Source organism: Falco rusticolus, chromosome 2, assembly GCF_015220075.1.
Source record: "Falco rusticolus isolate bFalRus1 chromosome 2, bFalRus1.pri, whole genome shotgun sequence".
Lineage (NCBI taxonomy): Eukaryota > Metazoa > Chordata > Aves > Falconiformes > Falconidae > Falco > Falco rusticolus.
In genome coordinates this window covers 12319161-12336747 of record NC_051188.1, presented here as the reverse complement: position 1 = coordinate 12336747, position 17587 = coordinate 12319161, and the positions used below count along the sequence as shown (strand labels likewise).

Sequence of the window (17587 nt, the reverse complement as noted above, 5' to 3'; positions counted from 1 at the left end):
CATTAGCCAAATCTCAGGTTGTGGTTTGGAGATGTGGACTCTGTGAGCATTTGCTTTAAATTTATGCATATTACTTAATTAATGCTTCAAATCTCACATCTCTTTAAATGGTGGTGTTTTGAAATCTGAAAAAAAAATACGGTTTGTTAAGCATCCTTGGGTTTTTTTCTCTCTCCCACGTTGGTGAGGGAGCTGTTAATACTCGCTTGGTTCCTTATTTGAACCTTTTTTCTGGCTAGGGAGATTTGAGCAAGAGAAGATAGTGGTATAATTCTCCCCTGGCTTTGTATAGCTAGAGGAGTTAGTCTGGAGATTTTATTACCAGATTTCCATTTCCAGGGCTGGAGAATAGGGAGGGATTGCAAGCAATAGTTTGCTTGGTCAGGCTGAATGTTGGCTTTCATCTAAGTGGGTCAGGAAGAACTGGGGGGAAAAGGGGTGTTTTCAGCAGAAAAGAAATTGGAATTGTCAGGAGGGAGACCTTAGTTAATGAGAAATTGCACCTCATCAACTTTGGAGGAACCTGTATGGAAATAATTTATGCTGTTTAATTTCTCTGTTCTTTGCAGGTGTTCCTGTTTGTATGCAGAGGTCCTTCCCATTGTTGTCTCTGCAACCCAGCCTGGTAGTCTGTGCGCCTTAAGTAGAAGCTATAGGGAGCGTAATGCAGATGACTCAGATATCTTGTGAAATTCCATTACAGGGAGGTAGGGATGTTCTTCACAAACATTTTTTTTTCTGACTGTTTATCCATCAGTCAATCCATCGAAGACGTTAGAGATAGTTTAAGATATTTTTATGGGGTGCTTGGTATGCCACTCTGGGCAGATTAGTGTTACCCGTAATAGGGGAAGCCATGATCAAGGGATATTAATTTTAAATGCCTCTCTTAACCACTAGTTTCAATTTTTTATTATAGGATGCTTCCTGCATATCAAACATTGGATAACTATCAGTTAGGGGAAAATACTGGTGTAGATGATGGTTAATATTACGTGTTTAGGACACTGAGAAACAGTTTTGTTCTTGGTATAGACCATACCAACCATTGATTTATTCACATAACTTCATTCTTACATCTTATTTAAATTGAAAGTAAGATGTTTTGAAGCACAGCCTTTTTTCTTCTAGGCCATAATGCTTGTGGCAGTCGGGGACTTAAGTCAGGAAGGGGCTGAACAGGGTGTAAGTGATAGTGCTCAGGGTAAGAGACAGAAGTCGGTGCTCTTAATCTAGAAAGGCATCTTAAATCTTTACTCAATGTCCCAGGGTACCTGAATTAGAGTATGATAAATAAACAGATAAAACCTCCTGATCAAACAACTATTTTTTTCCCTGTTAATGACTCTGTCATATTTCTCTCAAGGTAAGCATCTTGTTTTGTTAGACCAACAATGGGTTTCTAATGGATTCTGAGCTCAACACCCAACTTAGTGAACTTGGTAACAGTGTGAGGGTACTTGTGGTCCCCTTTCTCAGGCGATCAGGTGGAAAAAATAATGGAGAGGAATATGAAGTGTTCCTGGTGTCATGTATGGTGAGTGGGCTGGAACTGAAGTGATAAGCCTGCATCTCACAAGAAGTAAGTTCCTCATGGACTTGCTCCATATTGTGTGGTCAGTGTATGGACCACCCTTTGGGTTGTGTCTTAAGTCTTCCAACATGCACAAATATTAGGTTAACATGTACGAAAGCCAGGAGAAATTGCATTCTTGAGAATTGTGTGGAACCATAGGCCTTTATTATCTCTCCAAGTGCAGAAGACTTTTGGAAGAAAAGTAAAAATTTAAAACCTCTAAAAAAAGTAAAAAAAAAACCCTCTAAAATCAGGTTTTCTTCCATTCAGAATGAGCAGTAAACTCATAAATACAGCCAGTATGTCTCAATTGCTGCACTTCGGAATCAAAATGCATAATTGTGTATCTGATTTAAAGTATATTAAATTCAAACTCAGGTTTGACATGAAACTAGAGAGAAGCTGTAAGTTCTTTGTAAGTAATCGTAAATTCTTTTACAGTCAATTGATACTTTAAAGATTCCATTGAATTCTTCCTTAGAAGGGAGGAATGGTTGAAAGGATGACTCCTGACTTAACATTTTTGCACAAAAATGAACATGAAGTGTGACTTGGAGGTTACTTGAGAATTAAGAATTTGTGCTTCTGAGCAATTTCACGTAACCGAAGTAACACAAGAGTTACGTTGATGTTGGTGAAGAGTACTAGCTGTCTCGATGTAAGCCATTCTTAGAGTAGTACAGAGCTGCTTACTCAGAATCATCTTCTGTCTGTCTCTGGGATGTTCATTACTGCATTGGATTTGCTCTGGCTGATATAAACAAAACAACTGAAAGCCAGCATATGTTCTCTCCTCTGTATGAATTGTGCAGTTAAAACTATTTAATAAGACAGTATCTTAACAGCGCTGAACCTGATTTAATAGCATGTGCTTGTAAATATGTTAATATCTCCTGCTTTAGCATGTGGTGAAGGGAATATAGTTACATTATTGGCTAAATGTATCTGGAGGGGTTTTGGCCATATGGTTCTAAATCTGTTTTAATGTAATTATCCCTATTAACTAAAAAAATAAAAAATATTCCCTCAGAGTTGATTGACATTCTTCTCCATAAAGCACCCTCATTGCTGATTAGAGGTGTGGAAATAGTAATTTGTTCTAGCATTTAGAAATTTGATTAGACCTCTAATGAAATGGAGCGCCTACACGCTGTCTAAATATTCTACCTGACACCAGTTGGATCTCATCCAGCATGGAAGAACACTCAAAATGTTGCTTTACTACAATATGTTTTGTGTCTTGAAATCAACTGTGCTGCCTGCACACAAATACCCACAGGCTGTTCAGCGGGCAGAGTGAACCATGACCCTCCCAGGGAATTGGCATGAGGATTTGATTATTCTGCTGGGCACTCATTGCCTTACTGCTATAACTAGCTTAGAATTAGAAAATTAAGACAACTGTTTATGTGGAAGCACTCATGCTGTTGACTCCGTAGGCTGAGTTTAGAGTGGCTGCGCACATACGTTATAGATGGTACGAAGTGCATGTGAGGTAGAAGCATGCTGTTAAAATTCACAAGTTGTCACTGTTCTTGTGTAGTAACGAGCTGATAACAACACACTATAAATAAAATTCAAAGTTAAAGCACCACATTTCTCTCCCTGTTACAAGCAGGCTTGTTCTGTTCCCTCCAAAGGCTGATTGAAACACCCATTGGGTGCCACGCGGCTGTTCTAGCACCCATGTTTTAAGTCCTCTTTAACTTCATTGCAGCAGTTTTCACTCCAGAGCGCTATTGCTAGAAAACTGAATCAGGACTCTTTTGTTAGCATCCTGTGGTGGAAACATCCTGCGGTGGAAACTTCCAGTCCACAGTGGTAGGAAATCCATTGAAACAATGCTTCAGGTGCATGATGTTCATTAGTCAACAGGTCATTTTGACTGGCTAGCTTCTCCCTCTGGAATACAGAAGATAAGTTCTGATGCATCTGAACTAGAATCAGAGCCTTTTGTATTCTTCCTTGTAGTTATTTTTATTCTGTTTCTCCACCATATGTAGTATTTTTACATTTTGCAGTCTCCACATCTAAACAAATACAGTGGAAGTGTTGAACCAGAAGAATTCCAACCAGTGCATGCTGTATTAAATGCTTCAGGAGAATCAGAGACTTTCCTTCCAGAAAACCCAAACTGTTCAATTGCATTGGTAGTTGTAAATTTTGTGTTACTGGGGAAACATTGGATGAGGCAGGAACATCAGGCATCATGCAGGTAGAACCTGCTTTGAGATAGGTGACTTTTATTCCAGCCATTTAAAACTTCATGTCTCGCTTTGGTGCTGGTGCTTCACAAGTAGTTAGAAGAAAAGGTGTGTTGGTTGAAAAGGTCAACTGTAATGTAATTAAAGGCTGAAGGAGCCTGCAGCCAACGTTGTAGTTCTTCAGGGGAGATGGAGCTTGGTGGTTGTTACACCTGAGCTGAAGTCAAGTGGAAAGAGAACAGTCTGCTCTGAGGGAGCGTGCGCTGGAGCTGTCTTTCACACGTGGGTTAGAAAAGCAAAATGGGAATGAACATGGAAGGAAGGTCTCCCTCCATGCCCCTGCTCTTTAGGTTACTTATGCAAAATGTATTAGATAAAGATGTAGTTACTTGACCTATTTATCCAACAGAAACCTGCAGTACAAGCAAAAGCAGTTTGACTATTCAGTGCTGTTGCTGTTTTGTATGGGACACTCCTTTGGGTTAAGCTGTGCCACATGAATACTTAACAGGTAGCATCCAGCCATTCAACATGAGTAATTTGTCTTGTTTGAGAAGCTAGGTCTATGGCGTCGGTTCTTGTTCCCCAGAAAAGTTGGAATACCCGTTGTATGGTCGTAACTTCTGTCTGTACAGAGCTAAGCTGAGTGCAAATAAAGGCTGTGAACGTGTCTCTTAGGAGCTGGGCTTACTCTGATGCAAAGGTTTCAGTTTGGGTTTGATGACTTCATTCAGAAAAGGAGCAAGCAGAGTGGAATGCAATGAAGGGTCTCATTAGACAATGCATGTTAATCACTCTGCCGTAGCTGCAGAAGGCTTCATTCGGGCAGGGTATAAACCAAGTGTGTTTATTATTTCTGTAGTACTTGGTGGTGGTATTTTGTAGAGTCATTGAGCCACTAAAACATAGCCGAAAGTCCTCTTAGTAAAAGTGTAGGCAGCAATGTGAGGACACGGTAGTGCCTGTCATCTCTGAGGCTGGAGGTAAATCTGAAGTTCTGCCAAACTGCTGGCCTAGACGGCTGAAGAAGGCAGGAATAGTTTATCTGTCTCTGGATACGTCTCTGTATTTACATGCAATAAATCTTCCGTAACAGTTATGAGTCTTCATTTTTGAAAATCAGCATCTCTTTTAAGCTCTGTCAGGAAAATACATTTATACCTCAGGTCTCTGTTGCCACCAGCTCAGCCACATTAAGTCAATGTGTTTTGGAGATTTTATCACGGTAATGACTCACTTTGGTAAGATGTAGCTTAAGATGCAAAATGTTCTTTAAAAAAAAAAAAAAAGAAGAGGAAAGAGGAAGAAACTGCCTGAGTGCAAGTATTGTTACGGTTGTTCCAGCAAGTTGGTGGCTTTCAGACATGCTTCCAACATGAAGCCTTTCCTCTGTCAGCCTTTTGCCCAGACCTCTCCCAGATTAACCAAACATAAAACAGTGTGTCAAGCTCCTTGGTCGTTGTAAAATGGTCTCCAGCCTTTGCAAACAAAACTTCTTGGAGAAATAATTCACTCTAATTGATGACTCTTTTACGGATTTCCTATCAGGTGAAGAATCGAAAGGGCTCACCCATGGTTTTCCGTCTGTGGCCCTGGCACCTGTAAGATTCTGTGGACTTCTTCCAAGGAGACTGTGTAAGAAAACTTACTTCAGTAAACTCAGAGGCATGGTGTAGATGCCACCTCCTTTTGAAAAATGCTTACGAGTCAACTAATCAAAAAAGGCTTAAAATCTTGGCTTAGACAACAAGGTGCTTGCTCTTGGAAATTGTACCTTTAGGCTAGAGGTAAAGCATGTTAGTCAGGGAGATGTTATTTTTTGTCTGGCACGTTCTTTCTGTTTGAGTCATCAACCAAAGAAAGATGGTAAAAAAAGGTGCTTCTCTTAAAGCAGAAGGATGTTGCTCCTTTTGGATGTCCAGAGGAACTGTTCCTTGCCAAGCAGTGCTACGAGAACAGCATCAGTGTTCCTTACATTATTTAAACTGTAACAGAGATGCTTAGCAGTCATCAATTGTACGTGAGCATTCATCTGAGAAACTTGTGCCAAAGGGGCTTCGCATTTTTTTAAAAAGCTTTTCAATGGATTAACTTCTAAAATCTTAAGGGATGTCAACCACAGGTTCTGTTTGCTACGGACTAGAAACCTTATGTCAGCCTCGTGTTTTAATATTTCTGTGTGGGCTTGAGTGTTAATGTGAACAGCTTAGCTAAAGTTCTTCGTGGTGTGGTAGCATAGCCCATGTCTGCTTATATTCTTCCAGGTAGATACCATCAATTTAAACATCATCTGCCCATCAGGTGAGTAAGGAGGGTGCATATTTATACTGTCTACATTTTTTAACTCTTGGGGGGTGTGGTGTGTGGTTCTTCACCTTTTTCAGATCTAAATTGATGTAACTGTTGATGAAGTGCATTCAGAAAAGGAGAAAAATAACATTTGCTTCCTAAAAACAAGTTAGTAAATAATTGAAGTGTAATGTACTCAAGATGATGAAGCAGATGATACGATACCACCTGTGTTGACCAGTGTAGAAACGCTCACCCAGGCACTAAGGAGCTCCGTAAGGTGGGCTGCATCTTTACACTGCATTAGCACAGTGCTTTGTTTCTACAGTGGTCTGGTTTAGCTAAAATGTCCCCTGTGTTTGGGTGACACCAATTCCTATCTCTAATAGAAAATAGGTTTCACTTTTTTAGTAGCATTTATAGAAAAAAGTAGTAGTATTGAACCAATCTGCTGCAGATATATAACAGCATTAGAGCGGGTATAGTGGGTCAGATGGAAGCTCCGTGTCCTGCCTCTTGACAGTGGCCAAGGGACAGTATCTCAGGAAGAGGGCACAAAAGAAGTTCATCATGACCGTCCCTCAGCCCTGTCCCCCAGTCTCCAGGTATTTGCAACTTGAAAACCTGCTGAGCTGGAGGTGATTTCTCCATATTTAATAACCGTTCCTGCATTTCTGTTCCATGAGCTCAACAATTCACTTTTAGACATGCCAACTTATGGTGTCCATGGCATCTTACAGCAAGGTTTTCCACAGCTTAGTTGTACATTGTGGGAAAGATTAAGAACCTCCGCTTGAGCTTGTCACCTGCCAGTTGGTTCGTAATCCTTTTACTGGAGGTGGTAAAAGCACACTGTGCATGGCCTGTGACAGCCAAGAGGCAGTCCATTGAAATATCTTGACATACTTGTGACAGCAAGCTCAGCAGTTCAGGAGCAGCTTTCCAAGACTCCAGCTACTGTGTTTCACAATCCTATGTGGAAAAGGTGGCAGAAGGCTAGCCGTGGGGGGGCTCCAGTACTGAGCTGAGCACATTTCCTTCTTTTATCTGGGTGAGAGGATTTGTTTTTCTGAATTTTGGCAAGCTACTTTCATGATTCTTAAGAGAGTTCCTGCACACAGATTTAAAATAACTACTATGATAATTTTGTACATAAAATGTGTGGGAAAGGCAGTTTGAAAACCCATGCTTCTGCCATCTGTTTGACTTTATTATGTCTCAGAATAGAATTTGGTTTTATATAGTACCTGGTAGATGAAAGGTGCTTGGGAGCAAGTTTCTGTAGCAGCATATTCTGGGACACAATTTATTTGCTCAGTAGTAGTTCTTAACGAGCTGAAAACACTACCAGGACACAGACTTCTCAAGACGGAGGATGGGCAGGGACACGTGGTGAGTTTATTTCTGGAGTGTGGGGCTTCTGCGATTTTACCTGTTCCTGGAGGTGCAGTGAAGATGCCCCAGGTAACAAAATGCTCCTGTGCAGCATGTGTGTTGCTTTCCTGCTAAAATTCAGACTTTCCACTCAAATGTCCTGGTTCATTGGTTTTCACCAGTTGGCTGATCAGAGGAGCTGAGAGAGTGCATCACCTCCTGCATTTTAAGAGAACAGCTACAAGAAGCAAGAGCTGTAACCCAGCAGTAACATTGCATGTGAAAAGTAGTGGAAGTGCCAGGGAAGCAGGACTATATGGTCTGAGATCTCATAGCTATAGGTGAAAGAGTTTTCACCTTGGGAAGATCCTCAACCTTTGCATTCTTGAGTTAATCTCTATGGTGGATCCCTGCACTTCCAGTGCTTGGTAGTTAGTAAACATACAGTGTTTAACAATAGTCGTGAACATTGCTTGACTAACACCTGAGCCAGCAAAATACCTTGTGTGGCCAGGACACCTGTGTAGCTTTGTTTCTTCTGATGGCCTATCACGCAAGTAGTTGAAGCTGTGAAGGAAACAGCTTTAGTGAGCTGGTGCAGAGGTCAGAGCCCAGCTTCCTCCCCTGCAACTGCAGGGGGATTGAGATGCTAATCAGAGGAGGTTATTGTTCTTATTCTTTTACATCAAAGTGCAAAGGTAGGTATCTATACTTGCTGTGAGCAGATGTTTTTATGATATTACAGTCTGAACTAACTTCAGCATTTCAACTGAAAACTCAGCAGTGGCTGAATTAACATTCAATTTCTCAAGCTCTATGCACCCGCCTGGCTTAGGAACCATTAACCAAAGACTTCTTTAAAACTGACTGTTGGTGAAGGACTTCTTTAAACCTAGATTTAAATATTTCTAGAAGAGCAGCAGTTGTGCTAGTGACTGCAGTGTGATGCAACCTTAAGTCTTAACCCTTGGTAAAAACCTAAATCTTAGTGGTTTAGGGCACACTGCGCCTGAATTCTCTCGCTCTGCTCTTTGTCACAGTGAATGCAACAGCAGTGCCAAAGAGGAGAGGTGAGGGAATGCAGCCTCCGTGCCAGTCCCTGGTTAAACAGTTCTCCTAGTTTGCTTTTATAGTAACCTGCGGTTAAATGCATCTTCCTTCTGACAAACCCTTGGTGATGATGGTCTCTGCTGGAATACTGTAGCACTTGAGGATGTTCCAGCATGAATTGCAATGGAGTCCGTTAAAGGTTTTCTTTAAAATACATTGTTGGGAGTATTTTGCTGTGTGCTGCTGTTATATTAATCTAGTATTTCAAACATTTAGCATCTCTGAAATACTTTAAAAAAACCCAACTTTCTTCACAGTAGAAGGATGCCATTATGCATTTACAGTATGGATGAATACCATTCAATTTTGCTTGCTTAGAAGGCATGTATTTTCAGACAATGCTTCCATTAAAAATTCAGCAGAGCACTCTTGGGAGGCAGTTCTGCCAGAGATACATGACAGATTTACATAACCCTAGGGGTCTGTCTTTTTTTTTTTTTTAATATCTACCAGTTATGCCTCTCCGACTGGCAGTATGCCCAATAAATCAAACGTGTGTGTGTCTATGAATTCAAGTATTTAACCATTCAACTACTGTACAGTAAAGAGGCTGTGCTATCAGTAGTTAATTTAGGTATTCTTTCAGGTCTGTCAAAGCAGCTGCTGTTTTATCTGTACTTTCTATCAAATGTTTGTTCTACCTGTTGGCAGCGGTTTGCTCCGTGGATCGAATGGGGAAGTTGATAACGGTCTCTCTGCAGGAGGACGGAGTCCACATGCGTGGCCCATGCCCACGCTGAGCATGCAGCCTCCCAAGCACATGGGACCCCGCCGGCAGAGAGAAACCAGGCTTGGGTGGATGGGCTGTGCTCAGGCAGGATGAGGCAGCTCTCTGCATGGGAGGGTGGCGGATTAACGGTATGCCGTGCTGCTTCAGAGACTCTTCATTAGCAAGCAGCGTTGCTGTCCTGGCTGATGGTGTGGCAGATTAACGTGATGGCAGTTTTGCCAATTTAGTGGCTAAAGGCTGTGTTTCCCAAACTAGCTAATACTGGTCTCAGTATGTCAGACTTGGACTAAATCTGAAGGTGGAAGTGGGCCAAGGTACAGATAAAACAAGTCCCAGCTTAAACCACTGAAGTTTTCCACTGTAACTTTTGCTCTTGATATCTGATGCTGTTGAAATATAGAAAATGGTCTTCTGCCATGCTCACAGAATCTTGAGTCATCTTGACAATCACAGGAGGATCTGTCCTGAGGGCATTTCTTGGGGAGCACACAAAATCCAGTGTTACCGTTGGTTGTGCAAAAGGAGGGAAGGAGGTGAGGTTCCCCATGGACTGATGAGGGTATCTTTGCTTTGTCACTTTTTTCTTTTTTTTTTTTTTTTTTTTTCTTTTGGCTCAGTTTTTGGTGTTTTGTTTTGGGGTTGGTTTTTTCCTGAAGGCTGAAATAGACCAGAAGACCCATTTGTTGTCTGCTGGTAGTACATGTCTTGCCTAACTTCAGACCACTGCGTTTGACCTGGTTAGCTGTGGATTCCTGTTAGTCTCTGGAGGAAAACCAGGCTTCCCATGGCACAACTGATCTCATCCCGAGTTAGACATCAGCTTACTTTTTCGCTTGTAACCAGGATCCAGCCAGCTAACTCTGATTTGGCTGTCTGTGTTTGGTCGGTTGAGTTTCACCCTTGGTATCTGGTAAGGATTGGGGCATGACTAAGACCTCAGGTTTTGAAGTTTGCCTTAAATTGGATAGAAGTGATTCTTTAGCAACAGGGAAGTAGAAGTAGCTGTTTGTCTCTCATCTTTTTCATGTGTTAATAGTCAATGTTTAGGTTTGACTTGACACCTTTAGTTGAGCCAATCTGAAGATCTAACCATTTTTCCAGTCCGGAACCTCAGCCTTTCTCAGATGTACTACTCCAGTTATATCAAGAGTAAGTTATAGGTGTATCTTTTACTTGGTATATTCAGATCTGTACTGACAAAAATGCAGAACACAGTTCAGGCTTCTTAAATAAAGAAGTATTTTGCAGCATACCTGTTACTCTGGTGTTTGACTTGACTTGCAGTCCTTGCCTGTCTGCTCCCAGATGTAGTTGAAGGTTGGTTTTGGTTACTAGAAATTATCTCCAGGACAGGGAAGGTAGTGCAACAGAAGTAGGATAAAAAAGGATGTAGGTGTAGGTTTTCTTTATGAAAAAGGCAATAGGCTTTTCTGCCAGTAACTATGTGTTCACTTCTGAGGTTTTCTCCATAGGATGAGTATACCGGATATCTTCTAAAGATCGAGGAACCGCTGTTAGACTACTGCTGCCTGGCCATCCATCTTGAGTTGGGTAGAAATTGCTGCCCTTTGGTTTCTAATTAGTGTGGATTGTGTTCTTAATAGCTGGTGGAGGGATGGGAACTTGGGATAGGCTTCCTTTTATTGTATGAAGTCCAAAAGGGCTGTAACCTGTTACCAAAGCAAAAGCTCCCCATCAATTGTACTGCACTGGCTCTCTTCCCAGCTCCTTGCACCACTTCATCAGCTGTTAGGCACAAAGATGCCAAATTCTTAATGTTAACAGTGACTGTTTTAAGTATTTTGAAATGCTGTTCCATAAAAAAGATTTCCTACTGTTTGACTTCCTCTGCTAATTTTCATCTTTATCACCTAGTTTGCATTTTTGGACTCGTACAGTCTGTTAAGAGGAAGAAACCATTGCAAAACACTTGAAATGCCCTTAACAAATGACTGTAGGCTAGGACTTTTACTTCGTGAACTCTCAACATTTTGACGTTGTTTGTTCTGAACACCTCTTTTATTGCTTCTGGAGGTACGTCCTCAGTTTAATTACAGGAATGGGTCAGTCATGAAGAGGAGTTCTGCACTGTCAGCAAATGTGAAGTGTTGTGCATCATTCAGATTGCCCCTCTTCCTATTTTCTCCTTTGTCCTTTCTTTCTGTATGGAAATTGTTTTGAAAAACAGGACACCAAGGTTTACCCTTCTAATGTGTATCTAAATTTTTGAAATTGCAATGCAAACTTAATTTGAGATGAATTTAAGATACATTCTGAAGCTATAAAGCCCCTGGTTTTATTACATGAAATGCCATAAACAGATTTTTTTTCTTTAAAAAATGATGCACCAAGAAATGTTTGTCAGTAGATTTCAAAATTTCACAGCTTTGATGAATATGCTTTTTTATTCTTGTCAGTCAGAACCTCCCTGGAGTACTGACATGTGAAGGCAAGTAAACGATGACTATTAAGTTTTCCTTTTAGTCAGCAAGACTATGTGTAGCTTTAAATACTACATTAATCCTCTGTAAATCTATGAAAAGTATTAAAGTTTCCACCTGAAATGAGTTGGATGCATCATAAACTTAACGCCATCATAAACTTTCTAAACTGCTCTTCCTCTGACAAAGTTAGGTGGATAAATTAAAATACAACTTGGCATATGTAGAAATAAAGAAAAGCCCTCCCACATCCTAAGGAAAGGTTTGAATAATAGTAAAAGCTAAGATACAATCAGTGTTCAGATAACTTTTTATTTTTTACTTTTGTTTTCATCCTTTCTTCTGTCTTTAGCAAGGATGGAAAGAGCAGATGGTCCAGTATGACTGTAAAATCGTGGTAGGATTTACTGAAACCCAGAACATTTGACTGTGATCAGAGCAGGTGGAGGTAGACCCTGCCTCAGGATCCAAGAACTGAAAGTGGAAACGTGTTCAGTGAGCAATAGTGGGGGTAGCAGAAACCAGTCTGTAGGTAGGGGTTTAACCACAACCACCACCAAATAATACTGCCTGTACCGTGTGAACTAAAATTCATGGCATTTGTGTCTGTCAGACTGAAAACCAAAGTGGGATCTGCAGCGTCGAGTCTGTGAGACTGAACTGGTGTATTTCGATTTTGAAGAACTTTAAGATAAATTTGAGACTGGGAAAAAAATCGATCCCTTTGGGGAGATTCAGCCCCAGATAGGGAGTCCTAAACCCAGTTCTCTGCTCCCCCCCAGGTGTCCCAGTGATGGACTCAACTCAGATAATTGACACAGATGATAATGAGTATTATAAAGAGATAGACCACTGAATTTAAACCACAGTTCCTTAGAAATGCTAGATGGTAGCAAAATATTCATTGCCTTTCCCAAAAAACAATTCCTACTTGTTTAGGGAAAAGAGTTTCTTCCTCAGGAGGAGCTATTTTGGAATGCCCTTAGGATTTATGTTTCATATAGTGCCCAATTATCCTAATGTCTTTATAATGATAGCAGTTTTTGTCAGTGGAAGCTCTGAGCCCCTTTCTAGGTGTTTCCCAGCCGCTTGCACTGCTCTGGGCATTTGCAGGGACATGAGTGGTAGCATTGCCACCACTTGCCATATTCCCTCCTGAGGTGCAAAATGTTTCCTCCCTGTGATTTTTGATTTTTCTTCCCAGTTGCAGCATAACCACCTTGATACTGAGTTCAGTATGAATTAGTTTTTGTGCACCATGTGTATGAGGAGCTCTCATGCACCCGCATTAGTGCAACCACTTGCTTCTCACTTGCGCTTTCTGCGTTCATGGGTATTCAGAAGCACTTTCTAAACCAGCTGTTCAATCAGCCCCGCCAGCTAGCAGCTCTGTTCTCAAATAAAACAGCCTCCTTTTAGAGCTTGCTAAAAATAGCTATTTCTTTAAAGCCTGAGGACATGGTGACTCATGTGATAGCGAAGAGGAGGAAGGGTTATTTCTTTTGCTTCAGGCTTTGGGAGGAAAGCTGCTGTGCTGTCCCAGTGCCGGCCAGCCTCATGCTTGCTCCAGCTTGGGCTTCACGGCTATGTCGCCAGCCAAGCGGCTCTGGCATCCCTTCCTTTGCCACAGCAGCCTAACAGCTATTTGAGATGCAGGTGCCATGTCCCAGTGCCCGCAGCCTCTTGGCTCTGGAGGGAGGGTGCGCAGTCAGTGCCACAACTAAAAATAAACCTGGAGATGGCAGGTCACAGTTTTTGGCTCTGTGCAATTTGGGCAGAGTTCGCCCAGGGATGAAGTTGTTCCTTGCAAATTATAGACATGGAATTACAAAATGGTTTTACTTTGTCACCATAACAATTCCTGATATTTAGCTCCTGACACCATTGCAAGTGCAGCTTAAGGACAGAAGGCAAGTCACAGGTAAAGCTTGCTCAGACCTGTTTTTTCATGAATTCCTGCAGCAGCTCTCCCATGCTCTGTAGAGGTCTTGTTCTGCTGTCTGATGCTGCAGCATGCTACTGCAAAGCCACTTTCTAGGCTCTGGCTTGTAGTGGCCCTTTTCCTAGTAACTTGCCTGGGCTCGGTATTCTGTGCTTATCTTTGAAGCTCTTCATCATCTTTTTCCTTCTGAAGAAGCACTCCCCCAGAAGGTGCTAGTCTTAATGTAAATGGAATGTGTTGCAAACCTTTTAAGAGAACTTACTCATACTGTGGTAATGTGTTTCTGGAGGAACGAGAAGCAGAAAATGGCTGATATGTGTGCAGCATTATTGTTGCTGAGCAACCTGTTTCAACTTGGCGTAAGAATCCAATTTCAAACAAGGTATTTGGGACCCTGGTTGACTTAGCGATAGCTAGTGTAACCTGCAAAGACTAGTTGGACAGGAAAACAAACCCGCTCTCTTGAGAAACAAGAAGCTTTGCAAGAACTTTCACCATAAAGGATCATGTATCTGCAAAGTTGCTTTGCAGTTCCCATACGTAGTTTTTCATATTTGGGTTCTTGGGTAGACTTAAATCACTGCTCTAGATAAAGCGTGCCGAGATGCAGTGGTTCGTATGTACAGCTCAACAAAGCCAACATTATCTTTCTTAATGCTTGTAAACTTCCCATGTTTTTATTAATAGCATCCTGAGAACTTGTGCAACCAGATGATGTTTGCTCCTTCTGACAAGCTTGTTTGAACCAGTTTTAATAAATTAAAAGCTTTGGCGTGAAAGCAAAAGAACTTTTGTGTTGATGGAAGGGAAGAGCATACACTTCTAATATAGAAAAAACCCAGCTCCCTGGAAGTGTACTGTGATTAGACACACCAACTTGAGTTGCCATGTTTGGGGGTTTGATTTTTTGTTCTTGTTTTGGCTGGTTGTCTGTTCTTTTTAGGCTTGCGTTTTTTAGAATTGTCACCACCCAAAAGGAGCTGGGTTTTGTCTTTTTTGTGGTATATTTAACACGTCTAATTTTTCGTGTCTGACTGTCTCCTCGGCTTTCTGTTGTCATTCACAGGAGTTCATTGGAGAAACTTGCCTGCATTCATCCAACTAAGTACCATTTCCTCCTTCTCAGCAGTAGCAGGGTCAAAGGAGTAATAGCAGTCACATGGAGTGGGGAAATGGGGGAACAGAGGCCAGATCCTGCTAGAAGGAGTGTGTGCGTTTTTTTGCCCTAGTCTGGCCTCAAGGACCAGCTTTGCAGAGCCTGAAGAAGCAGGGTATAGGTCAGAGAGCAGGATGGAGAAGGCATTCAGCTCTGGTTCAGACCTGTGCTCCAGGGAGAGCTGGCAGTTTGCAGCTACCAAGTTGTCTTGCTTGTGAAAGCTGCTTCCTCGAGATTATGCAGTATGAAGTGAAGGTTTTAAACTCTAATTTAATCATAAAACAAGTAAAACGCAACCTTAATAGTAATCTTGAAAGTGTTTCTTTTTTTAATGTTGGCAGAAATGACTGGCTGCCAGCAAGATTGTGTATTTAAAGCTTAGAAGGATGTCTTCTTGCACCTTGTGTAGCTGTGTGAGGAAGGGGTTGCATGTGCAGGTACCCAGTCTCTCTGCACCCTCTCTTCTTTCTTCAGACTGAGTACATTTGATTCGTAAGTATTTATGGGATTTGGGATTATGACAGCAGGCAGCGGTTGCAGTAAGTTGTCTCCTGATTGCTGGGCTTCACACAGCACATTCAGCTTATTTTTGCATCTTTAGCAGCTAATTATGCCAAAGTCAAAAATGTAATTGTCCTGTGAGAGTTTGCTTTGGAACATCTTTGGTGAATAATCACTTCTGAATTTTGCATGTTTTTTCATAATCTAATTTAGAAAGGACAGGATGTTTTTAAGGAGCAGGACAATAGTTACACAGCTCCAGTGGCTTCATTTTCCTGTGTGGAAATTGGTGGAACGCTCCTTCTGGGACCGGCACCGCTGTTTATGCACATGGCAGTTAAGCCTAAGCCCCCCTGGCAGAGGTATTTAAGAGTCATTTGTTATGGAAAACCTCGGACTTCCATGTTAAGGTCTCAAAATATTTAGTATGCAAATCCGATCCTGCTGTTGGTGGATGACTTACTGAGAGTCACAAACGCTGTGGTGCAGCTGGGGACTTGAGAAAGTGTGCAGCCATAGTTCCCAGATAGGTGAAATACAACCATGAAGAGGAAGAGAAGAAAAGACAGGAGGCAGTGGCATTAAATGACTGCCAAGGAAATTCAGGCTGGACCATTAGGAAAACTTCATAACGGTCTGAGGAGTTAGTCACCAAAATAAATGACCCAGGGAGACAGAGGAACCTTCAGGAGGGTCTTTAAGAGGAGGTGGACCAACATCGGTCAGGAATGGCATGGACAGTGCTGGTCCTGCCCCTGGTGAAGCCAGAGGAGCAGCCAGCCCCTCCAGGTCCCCTCTACCCCTCTGGCTGTCAGCAGCCACACTGTGAAGGCCTCCACAGTTTATCTTAGTTCAATTTCTTATTTCTCATAAATCAAAATAGTTCTCTGGCTCTTGTTACGCTATCAGCCCGTTGTGTACTAAATATATCATCCTCAAAGGGTGTTTCATGACTTCCAGCTAGGGTATGCGCAGCAAGGCCTGCGTGGCACGTGGGTTCTCCTGCAGGGTTGGCAGCTGAGTGAGGCGGCCATTGTGTTGGGTTTCTGGAACAAGCCTTTAACCGGTTGGCATGGACAGTGCTTTACATGCCAATGTTTGGCACACAAAGTCTGTACACTCTTTGCAACAGTGAGGGTCTCATCAGATGCTGATATTCAAGAAAACGGCGTTTTGCTTATAATTTCCCGAGTGAGGCCTTTTTTCCCCTCCGCTTTCCCAACTTCCATTCAATCCGATGGCTAATTTTAGCATCGTGCCAAATGTTTTATTGCTGTTGTCTATATATCTTCAGGCTGGTCTGTAAACCAGTCAGCATTAGCTTTTTTGCTTTTTTCCTGTCTTATCCCTTGCTGAAATCGTTGCTGTTCATTCGTGCAGAGTACAGGGGTTGCGACGCTGATGGAACCAGTTCAGTGTGGTGGCTTCACCTCCTCACTTGGCTGTAAAGCAGCCAGGTGTCCTTGGGAAGAGAACCAAATCCAAGCCTTGAAGATCTCATCTTGTGAGAAAAATAAGCAAGTTAGTATGTTATTCCTGATGTTGACCAAAGTATGTGACTGTTTTGCAGGAAAAAAGAGTGCAAGTCTCCCCACCATTGACAAGAGGACCAAGTGCCTTTATACCAGAGAATGAAGTAAGTTTGTGGTTAGCTGGGCCAGGTGGGTGGTTGCTTTTGAAATGGAAACAGTACAGGACAGTTTTATGAACCTGCTTTCCCGTGGTACCTGGATGAGCTCTTTGCCAGCAAAAGTGATGGTTTCTCTGGAGCAGGCCCCAGTGGGTAAGAACCACCCTGCCATCGCACACAAGCGGTGCTGTTTGACATTTTTCCGGTTGCCAGCACTCCTGGAGACAGCCATGAGCGCCGGCTCTGCTCTTCTCCTGGGGGATGATCACTTACTACTCCTAATGCCAGGCCTAAGGGGAGGCCTATCCAGTACTGCAGTGGTATGATTATATAGCTCTCAGAGCAGTGTCTGACCTTCAGTTTGAGAGAACCTGAAAATATGACTTAACTCTTAGACTGTAACTGTGGGTCTTGAGAGAATTTATGGTTGAAAGGTACGATTTCACTTGAAACTCAAAATTTCTGCCCTTGATTTAGTGTTCAACTTAAACCTTGATTTGCAGCTTGCTGCAGAAAGTAGAAACTTTGCTTTAGTGGTATTCTCCTGTGATCTTGGTCTTCACAGAGTATTATTTATCAATCAACTAATTATTTGGGATGGCCCACTTAAAACCAGGACCTTTTTTTTTGTTTT

The 17587-nt window shown here is 42.0% G+C and overlaps 1 protein-coding gene across 2 annotated transcripts in view; it reads left to right on the top strand.

Annotated features, from left to right (window-relative positions):
• SESN3 (sestrin 3) overlaps positions 1 to 17587 on the top strand; it is a 44825-nt gene that overhangs the window by 6790 nt on the left and 20448 nt on the right. For both annotated transcript variants that reach the window (XM_037376096.1, XM_037376098.1), the window contains exon 2: positions 16894 to 16959. The gene's annotated coding sequence lies outside the window, so the exon portion shown is untranslated. The remainder of the gene's footprint in view (positions 1 to 16893; positions 16960 to 17587) is intronic.